Source organism: Lichenostomus cassidix, chromosome 1 (genome assembly GCF_008360975.1).
Source record: "Lichenostomus cassidix isolate B80296 chromosome 1, HeHo_3.0, whole genome shotgun sequence".
NCBI classification, from domain to species: Eukaryota; Metazoa; Chordata; class Aves; order Passeriformes; family Meliphagidae; genus Lichenostomus; species Lichenostomus cassidix.
In genome coordinates this window covers 69,157,843-69,177,472 of record NC_139479.1, presented here as the reverse complement: position 1 = coordinate 69,177,472, position 19,630 = coordinate 69,157,843, and the positions used below count along the sequence as shown (strand labels likewise).

The 19,630-nt window shown below is 38.7% G+C and overlaps 1 protein-coding gene across 2 annotated transcripts in view; it reads left to right on the top strand.

The window, feature by feature from the left end:
• The window catches only part of WASF3 (WASP family member 3), a 65,336-nt gene that overhangs the window by 21,755 nt on the left and 23,951 nt on the right, over positions 1 to 19,630 (top strand). The window lies entirely within an intron of this gene.

Below are 19,630 nucleotides of genomic sequence, written 5' to 3'. Positions count from 1 at the left end.
GGCGTCTGCACTGTGAGAGCCTTAGCACGCTCATCACATATAGAAGTATTCTTTGTTATCACTGTCTGAGACTAGGAAATTTTCATTTCTGCAAATAAATGCAGTCATTGGCCTCTTCTCTGAACTTTTCTGTGATTGGCATCATAATAACTTCCTTCTGAATTATGCAGCTAGTGCACAGGGATCTGCTTGAAGATGAGGTTTAAATCTTGGTTGCCTGTGCAATGATTAAATAAATCAGTTTCTAAATTTAACTGATGTAGTTAAATTGCTTCTTGAACTGTGTGTAGATTAGTCTCTAATGGCTTGATTTTTTTCCGTATGTGCTTGTAGTCTATGTAGATTACATTGATTATTTTAAAATGTAGTTAAGAGCAATGTAAGTATTGATGGGTTTGTTACATAATTTGGTGAGGTGTGTGGAAGATCCGTATAATCATAGGTAACTTTAAAATACAGATTTTGGGAGTTGGAGTCAATGTGTTTGTGCCTACAGTTACCCTATCAGTCCATTAAAAACCTGGTCTCCAGTCACAACAGGTTTTGCTCCGTTTGATGTGATACTCAGCCTCAGGAAGGGTGCCAGCAACCACAGCATTGCCCACTGGAGCCTCATCACAGAGATAGCAACAGCAGTCCTTTTTCTGCTCAGCAGCCAGCTGGTCACAGCTGTAGTTAAAAAATCTATTCCTCCTGGATTGTGGGATCTCATCAGCTCAATGGGTTTTAAACTAATAATTGCATTTCACAGGAGATTTTATCACCAGTATAACAGCAACAGCAGTGCTGTGAGGGAGGCAAGTTTAGAGTAGGTTCACTTCAGAATTCTGTTATATGTTTTGAAGCAAACTCATGGCAAAGTTTACTTCAAAATATGTTGCAGAATTCTGAACTGAACCTAACCATTGTGGAACTGGAGGAGGGGAAAATAATCAGTTGGGTTTTGGGTTTTTTAGCTCTTTAGAGATAGGTGCTCTAATTAATTTCAAGCTGCTTTCTTCACGTTTACAAGAGACTGTGATCTCAGGAGTGATCATCAGGATCCAGCTGGATGTCTGCCCTTTCTTTTTTAAATTCAGGCATAAAAGTAAAACATACTTCATCAATACTCATGGCAGTCTTATACCTTAATTATAAATAAAACATTAACTTTTAAAGCTTCCTTTTTTTTGTGTGCAGTTTGTGTATTTTACATAATGGGTCAGGTTCGAAGGGACCACAGTGAGGCATGTGGTCCAACCTCCCTGCTCAAGCAGGGCCATCCTGGAGCACATGGCACAGGATTGTGTCCAGATGGTTCTTGAGTATCTCCAATGAGGGAGGCTCCACACCCTCTCTGGACAGCCTGTTACAGTGTGTGATCACTGCACAGTAGAGAAGTTCTTCCTTGTGTTCAGTTGGAACTTCTGTGCATCAGTGTCTGCCCGCTGCCTTCTGTCCTATTGCTTGACACCACTGACCCTTCAAGATTAAACAGACTGCCTTTAAATAATCTGGTTGCAGCTACAAGGCAGCCTCAGCTGTGCGTTAAAACAGTTTAAAAAGAGTCATTAATGGCTCCTGATAGTTAAAAAAATAGAGCACTCAGTCTTTGCAGATAGCTGCCTGATCTGAAGCCTGTCAGCATTCAGTTAGCTAGGTACATTTTCCTCATTATTTGGGGAGAAGCAGCGTTTGGTTCTGAGGGTTTGTGGAAAGAGCTGATGTGCTGTGGGGTGTGTTGGAAGAGTTTTCATATTCAAATAGGATCACAGCCTTTGAATAGGATATTTTACCCTGACAGTGGGAGGGGGGTTTGGAATGTCTCTGGGGGGTGGATAGGAAAGGGGGAGGAGCAACTGCCCTCTCCAGTTCTTTTAGTTACTGGGGTCTTTTCTTCTGAGAGTAAGAAACAGTCTTTAAAATCTGTCTCTGAATAGTAAACAGTTTTAATAATAAAACCACCAAAAATGTTTTGTACCAAGTGGGGCTTGTTGGCAAACACTGGATTGTAAACCTGCAGGTGTGAAAGGGTGGTTGGAGGAATTAGCTTGTATCTCTCCTCTTGGTTACCAGTGCCTCCAACTCTTGTTGGACCAGGTTGCAACTTCCAAAGTAATAGTGAGACTTGGCATTGCAGAAGTGAGGTGTGGAGAGCAGAGTCCAAGGCAGTAGAGGAAAGCAGCTGTAGGGCATGTGAAGGACACAAATCTTGGTTGCTGTGTTGGCAACTGGAGTAGAGAGTATGCATAAAGCAGTGTTGCTGAATGTGAAGGAGGAGATAAGGCCCTGTCAGTAGGCCTCCTATAAAGGAAGGAAAGGTTGGACTGTGGTTCTAAAATATGGACAGGGCACCTTATCAGTATAAAACTCAGCAGCTCCTCTTCAGGTGTTTGGCTATGGAATCCTGATAGATGTAGTTGGGAAATATGAATGTGATCTGTTCAACCTGAGATCTACTTCTATACTATTTTATGAGTGGTGAATAATGGTACACAGGTAAGAAATGTTCTGTTCGCTATTAATTACAAGATCTATTTGGATTAAATTTGGATTTTAGATTCAAAACATAGAGAGAATGGTTCCTTAATTTTTTTTAACAGTTTGTCCTTGATTCCATCTTAGTCTCTTGGAAAAGTAAAAGGGAACCTTCACAATTTACCAGGAATTAAGGGCAACTGCTTTCTTTAAGATATGATGGTACCTTTCAATGGATAACTGACTTCTTGTTCCTGAGGAGAGGTTACCAATTTTCATCTTGAATTTCTATCCATGCTCCTGTTTCAGAGTACTGTATATTTATTTTAAAAAGTAGGATTTTTATGTTCCCTTTTTTAAAATAAATTTGGTCTTAAATATATGCTACTTGTTTCCTTTTGTAAACAAACCGCAGAAATCAATGTATACCAGGTTAGCATTCACTAAAAGCATGCTTTTCAGAAAGAGATGGATAAGGTACAGAGATAAACTCCTTGTGTGGCTGAAAAGATAAGCAGAATTTGTAATGTGCACATGGGATGTCTGTTTTCTTCTGTTCAGTAAATTTTTTGTTGATCTCAGACTTTGCTGAGGTGGTTTTGGGAAATGTGGCAGCAGAAGGTGACTGAAAATTGCAAGAGCTCTGAGCTCTTTAGTGTCATTGGTTTGTGTTCTGCCATAAGATGGACTCAGACTAGAGAGCATGACTTATGAGGAGCAGCTGAAGATGCTAGGTGTAAGCTTGGGGAAGAGAGTACCTTATTGCTGTCTACAACTTCCTTGTGAGGGGGGTGGAAAGGGAGGTGCTGATCCAGCCTGTCAGCTGTCCAGTGGCAAGACTCAAGGCAATGACATAAAGCTGCATCAAGGAAGTTTAGATTGGATGTTAGGGAAAAGTTGTTCACTGAGAGTGGTAGTCAGGCTCTAGAACAGGCTCTGCAGGGAAGTGGTCATGACCCTAAGCCTGTCAGAGTACAAGAGGCATTTGGACAACACTGTTAAGTACCTGCTTTTACTTTTGGGTTGCCTTGTGTGGTCAGGAGCTGGACTGGACTATCCTCATGAGTCTCTTCCAACTCAGCATATTCTATGACTCAATTACAATTCTTTTAATATGGCAATATTGGTGCAGTTCCTTGTAGGAAGCAGTTGCTAGCCTTTCAGGTCTTACCTAGTCGCTTGTGCTTAGCTTGGTGTTCACCTACACAACTAAACACTGTATCTGGGTATGAAATGGAAGTTCAGCTTAAATTGCTTTATTTGTTGGATTTTTTTCTTTCGTCCTGAAGCAGATTGAGTGCTCTCACTATCACTTCCATGCTCTCAGATATAAGGGTAGTAATTCCATAAACTGCTTTGACTTCTTTGCCCTGGATTAGATTTTTGCTGACTTCCAATCTGATTCCAGCTGGAGAAGCAGCTCAGCCAGGAGCAGTAGCTATAATAGCACAAATGTTGAAATGGGAATGGGGAAAAGAATGCATTTAATTAAATCAAGGAGTGGTTGGCTCAGAGCTGTCTTTAAAGGCACAACTTTAAGTGATCTTAAGGCAATGACTGTTTTTTGCTTCTGGAAAGGAAACATAACTCATCTTGTGGTTGAAGCATTTGTTGCTATGTATCGATGTGATCTGGGTCCAATTTCTGATCCTTCTACAGTTATGATGCTGACCAGCACACAAGTGGCTTTGTGCCTCTCAGCGGTATAATTGAGATGCTGCTTCTTGCCTTTCTCATGTTTGGAGAATAAATTTGATGTCAGGGTGTACAAACATTGTAGGAATGCAGGTGTTAGGTAACCTTCCTGTAATACACTTTGTGATGCTCCGTGGCGGTTATTGTCTTGCTAGGTTTAGGCAGTCTGTTCGTCTTTACATGGGTTTTAGTTGCTTGTATTGCCAGTATTTTGCTGTGTGTTTGTCTGCCAGTTAGTAAGGAAGATGAGATCTTTCCCCAAGGATTGGGTGGCTGAGAGCATTATAGGGAGTGAGAGGACCAACGAAGCTCTGACTCCTGTACATAGGATTTTTTTTTTATTCCCTCCTTTTCCACGGAGCCTTCATTTGTAAGTATTGGAGGGAAGCACAGTTAAAACTACTGTGACATGTTTTCAGCATTAAAATGATTTTTTTTCTTTTTAACCTATATTTGCCTCTTCTTCCATCTTGTCAAAATTAAAACAAAATAAAACTGCTCTTTTTCAGCCTTCATGCAGTAAATTAAGGCATGCTGAAACAACATTGTAGGATGTATTATGCTGTAGGTTTGGTTTGGATCCAGGATTATATTTATGATGGAAATTCCTCAGATATGAAGTGTATGAACTCCTTTGGATGAGTCTGAAACCAAAAGGTTGTCTGTAGGAGCATATGTGATGATGTCAGCATCTGGTAGGCCATAGACTGGGGGAGCACTAGTTTGGAGTAAATATTCCTGTTTCCCTGCAAAAAAAGTGTGTGCAAGATGGACTCGGGATCATCATTAATAGCTGTTCTCCTCTGAAGGTGTTTATGCTCCTATCGTACCACCAACTTGCCAATTCAGTTTCTGAAATCTTTGAACATCCCCAGAGGCTCAGAGGTGAAAAACTTGATGGGTCATGCTATTCTTCATTGTGGACTCCATGTGTTTTGACGGTCTGTGCTTTTATTACACTATGTAAGACAATTTTCTTTCCAGCTCACCCTTAGCATTCACCCACACTTGGCATTGACTGAAAGAGGGGAATTACAGACATAGCTATAAATCAGTGTGATGCTTTCAAGTACTCATTGTTAGGTTCTGAAATTTCATAGACCCTTAAAAAAGCTAAGTTTACGTTTTCAAGACATATTTTTATATATATAGGTCTTGAAGAAAGACAGACAAAAGTTTCCACAAGGGGTATTTTAACACACTGATTTGAAATACAGGAATAAAGCAGATTTAAAAAACTTTTTATTATCATTGATAACCTCTGCATCCCCAGTAATCTTAGATGCGATTTGATGATTGATTTTTAGCTAGGAGAAAAAGTTGCTTAAGCCTATTTTTAGTGATTGTACATGGTAAGAATGCTTTTTTTCCTTGAGGCTGGTTTCTGGAGCACTTTCACCCTGCCAGCTCCATGGAGATGTGTTGATACAATGCCAGATTTCATGGAACACAACTTTCCAGCCTTCAAGTGTTGAAAGGGGATTTTTACAGAAGACTAACTGCTGAATTCTGTCTGAGACTCACTATGGTTTTATAGTAGCTTATTTTTTCTCACAAAGGGAGTTACTGTATGTGTAACAAGGAAATCTCTTTAATGCTGAAAATGTTTTGTATGCCTGTGTTACTGTATCGAAGCATGTTACCTGTAGTACTGCCTGACACTGATTTTAGCTTTAACACCCCCAAAAAAAACTCCAACAGAAAAAAAAACCCACTCCAGCCCAAGAAATTAAAAAAAACAAAAAAAAACCCCAAGAAACAACTCCAAAAACCCCAAACCCAATTAAAAAAAATTACTAAAACCTCAAAACAGCAGCAAAAGTAAAAATCTGAGGCCAGCATTATATGTTGAATTATTAAGATGTTGATGGTGGGCAGAACCTTGATACCTGAATTTGTGATCCTAGAAGGAGGGACGATCTGTCACACAAGAGCCAGAAACACCTAGAGGGAAGGTATTGTTTTGCATCTGGGGAGATGCAGCTGCTTAAAATCTCAGTGTGCTTCACATATCAAAAACAAATATGTCAAGTGTGTTTAGATTTACATTTGTTACTGCAGTTTCATGTCTCTTAGTACTCAGTTTCTGGTGAGAGGTACAAATGGATGTCCTCCTGTGTAAGTTAGTTTTGAAAAAATTTCTTCAGCATTGATAAGGGCAGGAGAAGGAGTATGATCCACCTTGATTTCTGCTGGACCCTGTGTTGCTTGCTTGTGATTCAGTGGTTGGAGTACAGGGTGCTCCTGTCCTTCTGGTAACTGGATGTTCTGCTGTGCCATCTCTAACTGTTACTATTTCATTTTATGAACTGAAAAATTACACATGGCTTATTTCTCATGCGTCAAACAGGAATGGTTTCTGTGATTGACTTGAAGATGTTAACTGTGTGGAAGACAGTGGGGAAGATTACCTGGAAGAGGGAAATAGCATCTTAAATGCTCAGGTTACTGTGCCCAGGCAGATAACCTGTAGGAAAGACATGAAATGTGTCCCCACCCTGGGAAGGTCTCTGAGCAGAGCTCAGCCTTCCTTAAGCACCAGAGTGAAATAACCACAGCACAAAAAGCTGTTTTAAGAGGGAGTCTTGATAAGGCTGCTTGTGCTTTGTGGTGATTTTTTTTTTTTTTTGGGGTGGTGGGTTGGTTTTTTTTGTGTTGTTTCTCTTTGGGTTTTTTTTTTATTTTTACGGCTGTCTTGAGTGTTGCTCTTTGTCACTCATAGTGTCTTTTCTGATTTATACACCAGTCCTTGATTGCATGGCACTCTGTGATAATGCTGTTGTATGGTAGCTACCAGAGGATGGACTTCATGGGAACAGATGGCACACTTGGCTCAGGATAAAAATAGTTGGGAGTTTTTGTCAGTTCACTTAGACTCAGCTGTTGGATCCAAACACAAAATATTTAGTTCCATTTTTCCATGAAAGCACCCAAAATAAATCTGCTTTTTCCCCCACATAGACTAGTTGCCATTTCCAGTTTTCTGATAAATAGGGAAAGTCAAGTGTTGGTAGGAGTGTCAAAATCAGGGAAATTTGTGGTGTGGGTATGAAGCTTCACCTTGAGGAACTCTAGGGATGTTGCTTTATTTTGTAATAATTTAAATCTTCATGGGCTGTCCATGTGTTTTCTGACACATGCCAGACAACTGCTCCTGCTGTTGTGTGGCTGTTCAAATGGATATTGAAGCTGCTTTGACTGCAAGGTATTTTAAGGATTGTGATACAGTGTGGTAGCCTGAAAAAGCATCATTTCAGTTGTTTCCCAGTGGTAAAGTCTCTCCTGCCTAGGGAGAACTGGGAGTGGAGGTAGTTTGTTAGGAACAGAGGTGGAGAATGTATCCTGACAATTCAACATTAATCTTGAGTGCTTTTTCTTTTGCTGTTTGACCTACATTATTGGTCTCTTCCATCATCTCTGTGTGTCATATGTATAATAAATGTGTATAAATTGTGTGTATATATAGAACATAAATATGCATGAACTGCACTAGTGTGTATATGAATGTATGTTATCCAGAAGATTTCTTGTATGGAAAAGAACTGTAAGAAAAGTTGACACTTCCCTGTGACATTTTAAATTTTGGATTAACTAACTATGTGAAAACCTAACACTTCCATGTGACACTTTAGATCAACTGCTGTGGCGTAAGAGTTTAAGAGCAGATCTTTTTTTTCCCTGAAAAATCCTGTTTTAAATGGTTTTTCATGGTAAACATTAGATATGAGAAGTGGGTAGCACTGTGTATTGCCATAAAATGGATATCATTTGACATAAAAGAGAATCCTTGATCCCTTTTTTACTTTCCCTTCCAATTTAAGGTTAATTGGACATCTGAGAAACAAATTACTGAGTTTACTTCTGGTTTAGCGTGAGGTCATTGGAGGATCTGAATAGCATGTTGTCCCTGCAGGAGGGCTCCTGAGGCCTCACCAGGTGGCCTTTATCACATGGACTGTGACCCAGACAGTTATTTCAAGCACTTTAAATCCAGTAAGGCTCTGTTAAATGGGATCAATATAAGTCTGCAAGCCTAGCTGCAACTTAGGGTTTCTTTCTATAATCAAGGCATTTGCTTCTGATAACCCTTGCTGTTTGTGGAGGAGGAAAGCTGAGACAAATGTACTTTAAATAGTCTGCAGGAGCTGTTTGTACATTCTTGTAGTCTAAAACGCTAAGAAAAGGCTTGTTTATAGTTGCAGACTTCCAATATTCTATTACAAGTTGTTCCAGCATCAAATTGTCAGAAATAGTGTAAAAAAGTTATATGGTAATGATTCATGTCGCAGAATTTTTCCATTTCTGTAGTGTAGATAAAATGTGGCTTTCTGTAACTAAACTCTTAAAAGAATGTGCATCAGATAACCAAAACACATATAAAGTAAGCACTGCAAAGTGTTTAATGCCATCGTTCAAGAGACTGTATTGAAAGAATCATGCTTAAAATAGTTTCTCAGTGACGTATTGTAAATTGGGACATGAAAAGCCACTCTGTCTTATTATTTTAATTGTCAGATAGACAAGGAATTTTTTTGTAACAATGCTTTTTGGACTGCAGTCCAAAAAGATCCTGGAATAGGTGGGTAGTGAACAAAGAAATTTTCTTAGGTGGGAAATAACCCTGGTATGGTTAATTAAATAACAATTATATGTTAATTAAGTACCAGTACTTATTAAATAGCAGTTCTCTTGGTTTTGTAATAATTTTTTATTATTTTTTCCCAATTATTATTTGTTGCTTTATGGTGTTGCTATACTAGAAAAATTAACAGGTAGTAAATAGGTGGGTATCACTAGTGTTGCAGTATGCAGCAAGTTACTTGACCCATGATTTACCTTTAATGCTTAATTCATCATAGCCAGTTAATGGGAGTACTTCTGAGTTTTGAAATAGCGGCCTATGGACATTTTCTCAACTGTCTGGGCTGCTGAGTTTTGCTGCAGAGAGTGAGAGCTGTGTGGCTCTGTCTGCATAACAAACTCTGCTCACATCTGATTAAGATCCAAGCCTGTTTCCAGATGACATCTGGAAACATTTCGACCTGCTAGTGGAGGGCTGTTCCTGACCTAATTAGCTCGGTGTTACAACCAGCTCTCTGCTGCTTTGTGATTTTGTTCCTTTTGACTTCATCCGGTTTATACTTCTCACTGAATGTTACCATTTAGGGTACTAAAGGTCAAAACAAAATTAGATTTTACAATCTGCTGCTTTTCCAGTCAGTGTTTCAGTACTTCTAAATTTTCATACATGTAATCATTGGGTATTCCAAGTACAAAGAGCTGAATAATTCAGCAGCCGTATGGCTCGCACATGTCAAGATGATACAGAAGGGGGGATGATCAATCTAAGTCTTCTTTCCTGTGCTGTAGGACAAAGCACTGCTTCCTCCTCTTTCTTAACTCTGTTCTGAATTTCTCCTAGTTGTGGCTGGGTGCTTCTTTTCAAGAAAGAGGTGGTATTTTTAAAGGGTAAATGTCACTTGAGATGTAGACAGTAAACTGTAGGAAGGTATTTATATTTTTGTTTCTTTCAATTCCACTTAAAAAACAAAAGGCTAACACTATTTCTTTATATGCACAAGCAAAATGGTTTTTAACTTCTGTGCCAATCTGGACAAATAAAATTTAAACAAGCTCCAGCAAATGCATAGTGTGCATCTTTGCAGTAAAGACAAATAATAAAACCAAAGAGAAACAAAAGGTGACTCAGTTCAGTTCTGTTTTCTTGAATAGGAGAAGGGATGATAATAAATTCTTGGGGTATAATACTGAAAGGTCATATGAAAGAAAACCGAGTTTTCAGTGCAGCATTGAAACAAGTTTGTTCTTAGGATAGCAAAACCAAAATAAATGCTCTTACATGATTTGAAAAGACATTTTTCCTTTCTCGTGTGCATGTGTAACATTTACACTGTATTTGGCATTAGTCTAGCAGTATTACGTTGAAATAGTACAATTGATAGTGGCAGTAAGGTTTTTATTGTTTTTTTAAACGTATGAATGCAGCGGAACAGATGTTCAGAACAGCATGGAATATTCCTTGTTCCCCATCCCCACCATCCCTTTCACACCGAGCCATCTGGAAGGGACTATGAGCAGGATGAGCAGCCATCACGCTAAGAACAAGATTAACGTGTCGGCATCTTTTGTTGGTACTTTAAACTGGTCACTGTTCAGTGGAGAGAAACAATGTGAAGTCTCGTGATTCCCCGTGTGCTAAGATCATCCACATGGCTATGGAAAGAAGGGAGAAGAGAAAATGTGATTTATGTGGAACAATTAATAAATTTAATGCTAGTCAGTCTGAACTTAGACCCATACAGGCAGAAACCAACTTTTTCCCCATTCAGCTGTATGGATGTGTTTAGCCACCTCTTACCATTAAGCACGTGGCAGGTAATAGCAGGTAATCTGTTAAATCTATTAATAGGTAATCTGTTAAAACAGATTCAAATTTACTTATTTGTGAAAAAAATTCTGTACATGTTTTCCAGGGTTTTTCAGTTTATGCTCTTCACGAACTTTTTTTTTTACCCTGAATTTTTCTTTTTTACAGCAACAAGTATATCGTGTGTGGGTGTCTTTCAGTTTACTCAGTGGGATTTCTTTAGTAGCCTTTAGCCTTATGTCTTTTGGGAGAAAGTGTAATTAGTGTTCTGGCTTAATGAACAAAATTTTGGTTAGAGAAAGGACAGCTTGTGGTCTAGAAGCGAGAGACTCTAGTCATGTGTGAAGGTGCCCTGGATCATCTGTATTCTGATACAGAACGAGTAGAAAAGGGTGGGTGGATCTTATGCTGGCAGAGTGATTGGATTCAGTACAGCAAGCCATTGTATTGTGCACTCTGTGAACTTCTGTGAGATTTCAGGTAAGCAAATCTGTTTCTAAATAGATATCTGAGTAACACTGTGTGTCAAGGAAGACTAAAATGTGTTAGTGAAGGAGAAATTGTATTTCAAAGATTAACACACAGATTCAGTGGGACCACAGTGTATTTATTGCATTTGTGTTTCTTTCAATGAAGAGAATTTTAAAGAATGGGAATATGAAATCAGATTCAGGAAGGCTATTTGAAAATGAGATGCCCAAAGTGTGAAACTACTACTGTAGTGGTGTAAGGTGGAAGATAATTAGAAGAAAGTGACACAACCCAAAATCTCAGCTTTCAGATCTCAATTTTCAGAATAAAGATAAGTGTGAGATAAAGAAAAGAGGAGTAAAACTGGTTGAGGAATATGCATAGATGTTCTGGGGAAAGCTTATCCTGTGCAGAAGTAGGGTGATGAAATTAACTAAATATTAGTGTTTAAAAAAAATGTACTTCAGCATGAAATCTATACCATGTATATGCTTTTCCTGTATTTTTATATCTTTAAGTAACAGGAGTAAAAAAATCCAATGTAATTTACTGGCAAAGATATTTGCATAGTGGGCAGTGGAAAAAATGCTGTGAGTATAAATTGCAAAGGCCATTAATTTTTACAGTGAGAACTTCATACATTCCATATTCCATAGGTATGTTGCAGCTGGGCCTGAAAAGTGGCATTCCTGGAAATTGAGATAAACCAGTGTTAGCCTTTAGTAAACTGGCTTCATTAGCAGAGAGTGAGAAATACCTTCAGTTCTTCCTTGCACATTGATGAAGCCATTTAATTGGATGACGTGTATGTGAACCCTTATTTTGGAGGAGGAGATCAAATATCATTATCTGTCTGTAATTCATAATGATAAGCTTTTTATTTCCTTAGAAACTGCTGTGAAAAGTATTGTGAGTGGGAAAAAATATTCTTGGGATTGTGGCTTTGCAATGTTGCAGTTCTATTGAGAGGAGAAAATAAGTGCAATAACTTTGGAATGGTCCTCCAGTCTTCTTTTCTTCATTGAGGAACTCTTATTTGGCAGTGAACTGTAGACACAAGTATTTAGGCAGAAGTTGATGAGATGTTTGATGCTATCCAAGAACGGCAGGTTCCCAAAGATCATCTTGAACTACAGCTGACAGGTAATGCAAACACGGGGTTCTAAAACAAAGGGAAAAATACCCCAAAATATTCATCCTGGAAGCAGTAGAGAAAGTAAGTCAATTTCTGACTGCATGGTTGGTAATGTTTTAAAGCCTCTTATATTACAGTCTGTAGTGTCAAGGAAAGAAGAGCTACTTACTTTTTGGTTGAATCATTTCAGGGCCTCTTTTTTCTGCATTTGTGAATGTTATCTTTTCTATGCCTGTTTACAGTTAATGTGAAATACTGAGAACTAAATTTAAAGAACCTGTAAATGTTCACTACTGTGAAGATCCGTTTATTTTTTAATTAGTGGAAATTCCTGAATTAATGTGTTCACCTTTTAATAGTTCTGCCAACTTCTGTGTTGCAGGCCCGCTGTGTTAAGAGGTAGCTATTGTTTGCTTATTACGTGTTTTTTGGAGATGTGAAGACTTGACTAGGAAAATACACATCCATAGAATTTTAGATTGTAGATAAACAAAACTAATCACCATCCCTTCCCTTGTTGTCCTTTCTCTTGTCATTCCTTAATGTCTTGATTTCCTTCATAATATCAGTGGACCATAAAATCTGCCCTGAAGATCTCAGCACAGACAAAAACTCTGCCAGCTAAAGAAAAGAAAACAAAACAACCGTCCAAGTTGGTGATCCTTTAGAAACAGCTCATTGCAACAGACATTAAAGAGCTCTATTAAAGAAACAAAATAGCTTTAGGGATTTCTGTGCCCATTTCATCATCACTAATACTTAGATTGGTATCATTCGAGAGGAAGATCACAAGTGGTGGTTTGATACTGAGAAGAAAAAACCTGCTTTTGTTCCAGCCTTGGCTGTCATTCCTTTCATGTAGATCTGGCAATCAGGAGGAAGATCTGTGAAAACAATGGTGATGGAATTGGCTATATTGAATTGTAGTGAGGAGGACATTTTCTGGGCATTTCACTTTACATGTATTGTTGAAAGATATGGTTTGTTTTGGATAAGAAAAGTTTTTGATTTTTAGCTATCCTTGGGAAATAGAATTCTATTATACTTACGCATATTTCTATCAAAAGTCTGCCCTTGCATTGGCAAACTCCTCTAAAAATCAAGAGTTGCATTAAAAATTACATAAAATGTGAAAAAACCTGTATATTAACTAAAAAATTACACTGTCCTTTAGATTGAGATAGCGCTAATAAAAATAAAATACTTGGTACTTAAAGCATAATTGTGGTTTAGTAAAACTTTTTCTTTTGATACTCGTTACATAGTAATGTGGCTGAGAGAGGAATTGCATACTTGGTAGAACTCAAATAGCTAGAAGAGGTTGTTAAAAATGAGTCTTGTTTGGATGCCTTTTTGAGAAAAAATAATTCTGGGGCTTAGCACTGTTAAACAATAACTGAAGGCTAAATATTCTATATTGTTTTGCAGTATACAAAATGTGGATTCAGATTTTTGTTAAAATGAAGCCAGTTAAAAAAAAAAAACAAAAACGAAAACCACAAAACTTTTAAAAGTACAGATGAATGACATTAGCCAAATCTTGAATTCAGTAGTTTCCAGAATATATCCTAGTTATGGCTTATTTGTTTTTAACTTGTCATTACTCATCAGATAGTAAATGGCATTCAGAGATGACAAGTAGGAAAGGTTCAAAACATCAGGTTCTCGGTCATTTAGGATAAGGAAAAACCAGAAAGGAGCATGCTTTAGAGACATATTTATTCCTTTCCTGCCCTTAGGATAAGAAGGATAGCAGTATTTGCTATCCATGTAGCTCTTTCTTGGTGTCTTGTGAAGGATGTAGGGCCTTTGGTGGACAGGGAGTTCTGTGATAAGGGCACCTCCATGGGGAAAAAAAATGGGGATGAGAGAGCATCTCTACACATGGTGCTTGGGGTCTTTCATGTTTCTGCTTTCCCTTCTATTCCTACTTGGCACATAGGTGAATCTTGAAGGTGGTTGACACCAGGCTATCTAGAATTACCAACCTGAACAGGAAAATGGACAATATTACCTAATTTGGTGTCATTCCAGAGATGGAAATTGTGTGTTGAATTGACTGTTAGGACATTAGATATGGGAAAACATAACTGTCTGTAAAGGTTTTAAATGTTGAAATGCCCTAGACGTGGTGACTGCGATTAGGAGGTAGCATAACTTGATTGTGTGGCTTGAGGTGAGGAAACTGACAGTATTTCTCTGGTTTTGATGAGGTGAAATGCAGTTCTAGATTCAGACTGAAATTTAGGTGAGTGCCTATCAGAGCTTACATATGAGGTATTTGAGCTCACTGTGTCAATCTTGGTATCTATCAAGAGATGCAGGCGTTTGGTTGCTCTCTGGGCTTCTGCTGAGCTCATATGTTTGTAGTCATACAAATGTAGGTGCTTAATCTTGAATGGAATCCCATCTGCTACATTACTCATGGCAAGCTGCATATTCAGTCTGTCTCATTTTTCTCCATAGGAGGAGAATTATGGTATGTTCTCCTTTTATCGAGATCTGAGAGATTCATCAATGGAAAGCTCTAAAGCTCTCTGAAAAGAATAGACTATATTCAGGAAGAATTTAGGATTGATGTATGGTAAGCTCTTTTTCATGGTAAAATGTTCAGCTTTGTCATATTTTACTAGAGGATATAAGAAGAAACCTCTGAAGAGCTTAAAAAAGGGATTGAACAGTGTCTTTGAGAAAATGTAATAAGTATAAACATTCACAAGTAGAGGGGGTGTTTAATGAATTGGAATTGGTTTTGTGGTATTAGTGAATATGTAAAGAACTTAAGGAACCATGAAATTCAGGTACATATTTTTAGCACTTGTGTAAATTACAATGCCTTTTTGGGGATGTCAAAGGACAAAAGGCAGGTTTGGGGAACAGCTGGTGCTTCAAGTTTTTGCCAGTAGCTCAAATATTTGAAAAACCCAGCTTGTCTCTTGTAATAGCTGTGCTCTGCTGTTGTTTGGAAAAATTGCACATGGTGTTTGTCATCTTTCAAGTTTGTTACTGTACATCTGCTTTCTGCATGATTTTTTAAGGATCTCACTTGCCAAGGCAGTGTCAGATTTCTTGCATGCAGTTTAACAGCTGCTGTCCTGGGGAAGGTGGTCTGCATTGACCTGGAGTGGTACTTCTGTGACTGTGGGGGAGGCATGCAAAGAAAAGCAAAAATGCTTTGATTATGTCTTTCTGTACCCTACTTGCCTCTACAGCAATAACTACTGGGATAAGTGTCTTCTAATTTTAAGACAAAAGGCAAGTTGTTATGGAGTTGTTATGCAAGTTTTCATGGGAGGGGAGGAGGGAAGAAGAAAAAGGGAGGTGAGAATACTGGGGAAGCATACAAAATCTGAATTTTAATGGGTTGATCTGAGCTAATTCAAGCTTTTGATGTCCTGTCCTTTCAGCATGTGTGTGGAAATCGAGTTGCTGATGCCTGGAGGGTTTGGAGAGCAGTGTCCGTTTGTACTCCAGTCAGAGTTCAGTCCAGCCAGATGTCACATCTGATCCATGTCCAATGAGGCTTTAGTGGGATGTTATGCGACATCTCACCCTCTTAGTTTTTCTTCTCTCCCCATTTGACTCCTCTGGTTTTGCTAGTCTGACACTAGTGTCTCATACATTTCCACTTCAGCCAGTTGTATGTGTGCAGTATAGCATCCTTCTAGATCCTTTATCTCTTGTGCTAGATGCAGCTGATGGTTTAAAGCCAGCTGTCAGGCATAGGTGGCTTCACAGTGTAGATGAACCTGTTTATCCAAACTGTAAGTCTTTGGGTTCATTGTATACTTAGCTGGGGTAAAATGTGTAAAAAAAAAATTACAAACTTAGGATTGGGACCAATGTTTTGCACTGACACAATTTATGAAAATAATAATTTATTTGCATTGGATTTTTCAATTATTTGTGGATGGAAGGTATTCTGGTGTGGGCTGGGGTAATTTTTTTTTTCACAATGTCTAGTAGGGAGCTGTGTTTTGGATTTGAGCTCAGCCCAGGGTTGATAAATCAGAGGTATTTTTGTGACTGCTGAGCAGGGCTTAAAGAGAGCCAAGGCCTTTTCTGCTTCTTGTACTTCGATATTGGCAAGGAGAATGCTGGGGATGCTTGGGAGGTTGGGATGAGATACAGCCGGGACAGGCAACCCAGAGTGACCAGGGGAATATTCCAGACCATATGACATCATGCTCAGTGTATAAAGTTGGGACAGGAAGGAGGAAGAAGACAGGGATGTTTGGAGTGATGGTGCAATACTTTGACTTCCCAAGTCACCGTTCTGTGTAATGGAGCCCTGCTCTTCTGGGGATGGCTGAACACCTGCCTGGCTGTGGGAAGCAGTGAATTAATTCCTTGTTTTGCTTTGCTTGCATGAGCAGCTTTTGCTTTCCCTATTAAACTGTCTTTTATCTCAACCCATGAGTTTTCTATATTTCACTCTTTAGTTTCTCTCCCTGAGAGCTGGTGGGGGAGGGAGTGAGCAACCATGTGGGGCATGGCTGTTGGCTGGGGTTAAACCACGACAGAAGGGAAGAGAAGTTATTAAACCTCTGTATTGCAAAATTGAATATGATTTCTAAGTGCCAGTGTATTTAATATAGTGACATCACAGTGAATATCTTGTCTAGGAAGAAACTGGGACTAAGTGTGACTCAAAACAGGTGGAAGATCAATGTGGAAGGCAGTGGAATTGTCACTGCAAATTCTTGTTTTCTGCTCCAGGTAACACACTCCCGTCAGTCCAGTTGCATCTCATGAAGACCCTGCAATTCAGAGGCCTATTTTGTCTTGATTTCTTGTCTAACCACTTGTTACATAGATTTTGAAATTAATTTAGCCTTAGTTCTCATGCATTTTCTTTAAGAAAGATTAAGTTCATCTGAGTTGCGTGTGGTGAAGAAGGTAATAGTGCTTTAGTAGTAAGGACACAACCATTTCCTTAGTAATGGGTTAGTATCTTAATGGGTGTGTAAGTGTTTAATTAGTTAGGTAAAGGTTTGAAAATAGAAGAAACTTACTGCAGTTGCAGAGTTCTTTTTTTCTTTTCCTCTAATCAGGAGCAGGTAGTGGATTGCTTAATTTGTTGCATACATTTACTCATCAGAGTTCAGTTTATCTTTTAGAATTAAACTTAAACCTGAAATGAGGTTGCTAAATAATAATTAAAATCATGCATTCAAATATGAAAGTTGTTTATTTTCCCCTACCCTCAGCCCTGGTGTGTGCTTTAACCTGCTCTTTACAGAGATGGGATGTCTCGGGTTGGTCTGCAACTCCCCTGGTAGCTCTTGAACACACTGGACCGTTTCATCAAAAATTGACGAGAAAATGAAAAGCTTAAACTGCAGTTGTATGTTTTCTTCAAATTAGCTTTTAAAGGCAAGAAAGAACATTATGGGGAGAAGGGACTTAAATTGCAGCTCCTGGTGGAAGGCATTCTGATGTACTCAGTGTGGTAGGTGTTTGAAGAGGTATCAGACAATTAGCTGGGCAGTGTGCAGCCAGCTTCCGACTGGGCTCAGTGTGTTGTGTGGGCTAGTGAGGAAGCTGGGTGGACTGCAGAAGGTAAGGGGAAGAGGCAGCTCTGAGAATGCTAGGCAGAAAGCCATGGGAAAAACAGGCTTTATTCTGGTGGCATTGTCATATAAAAATATAATTTAACACTAATTTATTTCTTACAAATTATGTGTATATGAAATGTATTTTCACTGTAATATTTACATTACAGTGAAAGAATTCCTCATAATGACTATTTTGTAGCTCCAGTGCACTAGCCTGTTTACAGAATGATGGTGCTGGATGTTGCTCTTCAGTAATAGTGAATTTCCAGTTTTGACTTATTTTTGATCAAGTTCAGAAAAGTGTCTTCAATGGATGTGAAGTAGTATTTTGAAATGCAGCTGTTTGTAGAGGAATACCAAAATACAGAACAGAAACAGGAAGTTTTTTTAATCAAGTAAAAATAGTTCCTCTGTTACCTCTGATGTGTTGTGCAAAATTTAGCAAACTCAGCTAACCTTAAACTCTGACATACTCTGTCTTATATTAAGAAAGATGTAAAGTATAACTCAAGACTGCTGCTTAGAAGTCATATGCCTATTCCTTCCTGACCTATTATGAAATAGTCTTACAGTTAAATATTTTTTTCGTTCATTAAAGTTGTTAAGCTTTTAGAAATGTTCTTGAGAATAAAATGTTTTAAATCTTTGTGCAGGAAGTCATTACAAAAATTACTGTGCAACATTTGAAAGACAAAAAGATTTTTTAATTTACTAATGTGATTTTAATTAGAGAAATTGAAAGGCTACTTTAATTGCTTTAGTGCCATAAAAATGAAACTTTCAGCAAAGTTTTTTCCAAATGAACTTATGTCCTTGGTAGTAATATAACTTCTTGTTCCAGAAAATTTTGTTGCCATGTGGTTTTAAACAGAGTATTATTCATGAATGGTACCTGGATTGAATTGTTGGTGTTAAAAATGTAATCAAGTTGACTATTGTGTTAATGTAATTTTAAAGAAAACTGCTTTAGATGTTTTTGTTTTATATTGCCTCCCTTTTGGCAGAATTCTGTCCGACTTGGGCATCCTTGGTCTCAAAGCTGCTCTCTGCAGGACAGTGTTTTCTATGCCATTATGCCCTTTTGTGACGCTTTGAGATCTCTTTTTGTATTTGTTTTCCCCATCTGTCATGGTTTAGAAATGGTACTCCCCAATTTAGTTCTCCCCTGAGGTTTTCCAAACCACGCTCCCCTTCTCCCTCTCTTCTGCATCCCAGCCCCCTGGGTGGCCAGAGAGGAGAATTGGATGCACAAAAGACAAAGATCACAGCTTGATATAAGAACAATTTACTGGAAACAGCAATGAGATAAGAAAACATACAGTTGCAGCAACAATATTAGTAGAAAAGTAGAAAATATTAGTAGAAAAGTATATAAAAGGAATGATTCATATGCAAAAATGCTTACTGCAGAGCCTGACCTGACTGCAGTCACTTTGTTCCTGACTGTAGAGGAATGCCCTGCTCCTTGGAAATGAGAGAGGAATCCCTTTTCCCTGCCCCTGGCAATGGTGTGAGATGGCATCAAGTAATGCAGGCCCCTCATTTCTGGGCTGGAACCAAGACACCATCCTCATTTGTTTCATTTTTCCAAGAAAACCGGTTCTGACAACCTTAGTTTTCTCAGATAAATGTCTTCCTGCATCTGGCATGTTCCCAAAAGCAGTTCAATGCATGCCCTTACCCCGTTCAGAATGCCATGCAGCATCACCTGTGGAAAACTCTGTTCTTCCTCATCCAGCCTAATTCTGAGAGGCACTTGCCTTTATGTGTCAGATGAGTTTATCATTTTCACTGAAAACTGGGGTAGGTTGGTGTCTGACGTAGTCAGGGGGCTGTGGTGCTTGGTTGGTCTGTTGGTGGCCAGCTTGCCAAGGCAGGATGCCAGCTTGCTCCAGACAGCGACCTTTCCTGCCACTCCTGTGGGGA